The 3,023-nt window shown below is 40.6% G+C and overlaps 1 non-coding gene across 1 annotated transcript; it reads left to right on the top strand.

Annotated features, from left to right (window-relative positions):
• The first annotated feature begins 413 nt into the window (after positions 1-413).
• Positions 414-486, top strand: TRNAA-UGC (transfer RNA alanine (anticodon UGC)). The gene has a single exon. It is a non-coding gene; the product is annotated as a tRNA-Ala (tRNA).
• Positions 487-3,023: the final 2,537 nt, after the last annotated feature.

Raw genomic sequence — 3,023 nt, forward strand, 5'->3', positions numbered from 1 at the left:
TCTTAGAATTTTGAAGTAAAGGCCCATATTACCAAACATCAATTTGGTCCAACCCAAATAGTAGGGCCTACTACTCCTATATGTTAAGATAGTCAAATAGGGGTGATCAAAAACAAATCATCCACTAAAGACTGAGCCAAACCGAAGATGTGTTTTCTTACTAAAAAAGTTAAAAGCTCAGTTTAGAGGGTTTTATATTTCGACAAATATTCATTATGATATTCACTCCTATTTATGTATGATCCATTTTCATATTGGTTTTCGATTTCGAAAAGAAAATGATAGAGCTGGTTACCTACACAAGGCGCAGGCCACCACCGGCACCGGACGAGAATTCTATGTTGCTGATCCTATCCGAATAAAGATCAAAATCAGTGCGGGGACACAATTGTATTTTTCTTGAAATACAGCAAGGGGATGTAGCTCAAATGGTAGAGCGCTCGCTTTGCATGCGAGAGGCACGGGGTTCGATCCCCCGCATCTCCATTTTAATTTTTGTTTTGTGTGACTCTGACTCTGCTGCCTTGTGCCCTTGACCCCCCCTGTTGTCAAAATCCAGGCAGCCCAAAACGAGCTGCCTTGTTTTTTTTTCCCCGTATTGTGAATTTTTTATACACGGCAAGTGCTTTCCCCTTCTTTTAAGAAAAAAAATTCCGTGAGACGAGAAAAATCGAGTTGGGAACTTGGGACTTGGGATTTGGGAATTGGTCCTCTCTTCAGCTGTAGTACGTGGGATTGGGCCGTAACTGAATAGCTCGCTGATCGCAGCGTGAGGAGGGCTTTGTGTTCCGATAATTTGGCTTGGCCCGGACCACGGACGCCTGTTGGACCGCACGGTCCAGGCGTGCCATCATCTTCGCCGCGTCTATTCGAAGCGATGCTGAATCCTAAGACCGAATGCCTCCATCCTTCTTCAGTCATTTTCGGAGTGAATTTGCTCCCTCCTGCACACGAACGAATACGGCAACATCATGGACGATAACGATTGACAAGCTAACGAGAGTGATTCGTCGAGAAGAAGCTAAGAAGCAGCTTTTCATGTCCACTTCCTAAGCGTGTTCATCTATGGTTTTGAAGGAAGCGTCCAAAACTGGAGATGTGCAGCGATTAGCATAGCTCCCAGCCCAACGTGCTTCAAAGCGAGTCGAGGCCGGTTTTGACCGGACCGTAGATAGGATATTTGCATAGCATGAACAGTAGTCTCTTTTTGTGTGTCATTCATTCTTCATCCTGTTCATGCACAGGATATATGTATGTATGTATGTATGTATGTATGTATGTATATATATATATATATATAGGCAACATATCCTATGCACACAGGCCCTCACGTGTACACACGTGCACACCAACTAAAAAATGTCACCAAAAAATCTAGAAAAAATCATACACATACTTTCAATTGTATTACACCTAGGGTTAAAATCTTAACGTCAAATTCATTATATTTTAGCCGTAACAAAAAAAACAAAAAATCTGACAGTTTTAAGGTTGCAATTTTGTCAGAATTTTATCTTTTTTGTTATTCTCTATGTAGAATGAATTTGAAGATGCGACTTTGCACGTAGATGTAATACTATTGAAAGTATATGTATGAATTTTCCTAGAATTTTTTGTGATAATTTTTAGTTGGTGTACACGGTGTGTACATGTGAGGGCCTGTGTGCATAGGATACGCTCCCATATATATATATATATATATATATATATATATATATATATATATATATATATATATATATATGTATGTATGTATGTATGTACATATATATATATATATATGTATGTATATGTGTATGTATGTATGTATGTGTGTGTGCGCGCGCAATGCTAGAAAGTCTTATAATATGAAACGGAGGAAGTATAAAATTTATATATCCCCAAATTAATAAAACGGCAGCTCCTAGTTATTATTATAAAATTTATCTTTAAAAAATCTCCTACTTTTTAGGCTATTTTTTTAATAAGTATAATAGATTATCTTGTAAATATAAATTTATCTTTGTAAATTAACTCCAAACCATCTCCTATCTCATGTCTCTAATCCCTCCCTCCCTGTAGTCATTGCCAACTCAAATACGCAAGACCAATCAAGAATGCATATTGAGTAGACAATGACTAGAACTAGAACAAGAACGTGCGGTTGCCCTTGTTGAGTAGTCGAGGTGGCATATAGTAGAGGGACGCTACCACCCTAATGGACCCCTTCGCAATCAAACCTATGATCTTGTACGTGCCACTGCTCCAGCTACTTCGACATATCGATGACAAGCCCTGGAGCGGTTCGAAGACTACAATCTCTACTTCCACTGCAGACATCACATAGGAGATCACTGGGATCGCATTAATGGTTTCTCATGGTGTTTGTCAATTTATCACCTTTAAGTCATTTTGACTTTTGTCAAAGTCAAAATAGTTCTAGTTTGATAAAATTTGTAGAAAAAAAATAGTAATATATTTAGCACAAGACAAATATACTAGAAAAATATATTCAATTATAGATTCAATGTAACTAATTTGGTGTTGTAGATGTTAGTATATTTGTCCACAAACTTATTTAAACTTAGGGTGTGTTAGGTTGGGCTTTTCAACCTGCATTTGCTTTTGCAAAATCTAAAAACCAAGGCCTAAAAGCAACAGCTGTTTTTTTCCCAAAGCCAGCTTTTGGTATAGTACAAATCAAACACACCTCTACCCCTGCTTTCACCTGCTTTCGAGGAAAAAATTACCCACCACTGCCATTAAAAAAAAACGGTTTGCTTTTCTTTTTCTCCCATCCCTTCCACAAGCGTCGCTCCTCATCCTCCTCACTTCGCCATCGCCGCTGATCCTCCTCCCCGCCGCCGCCGCTGTCGCCGCTCCTCTAGTCGAGCTGCCCGTGCGTGCGAAGTCGTCGTTGTTCAGTCGTCGTCGGCGGGCATGGGAGGTGGCCGTAGTGGAGCTCCAGCGACGGCGAGCGCGCGTGCACGGCGGCCTCCGCCGCCACTCGCGTCTGCCTCTGCCTCCTCGCTGAGCTAGCCGCC

This window comes from Oryza glaberrima, chromosome 4, assembly GCF_000147395.1.
Source record: "Oryza glaberrima chromosome 4, OglaRS2, whole genome shotgun sequence".
Taxonomy (NCBI): Eukaryota; Viridiplantae; Streptophyta; class Magnoliopsida; order Poales; family Poaceae; genus Oryza; species Oryza glaberrima.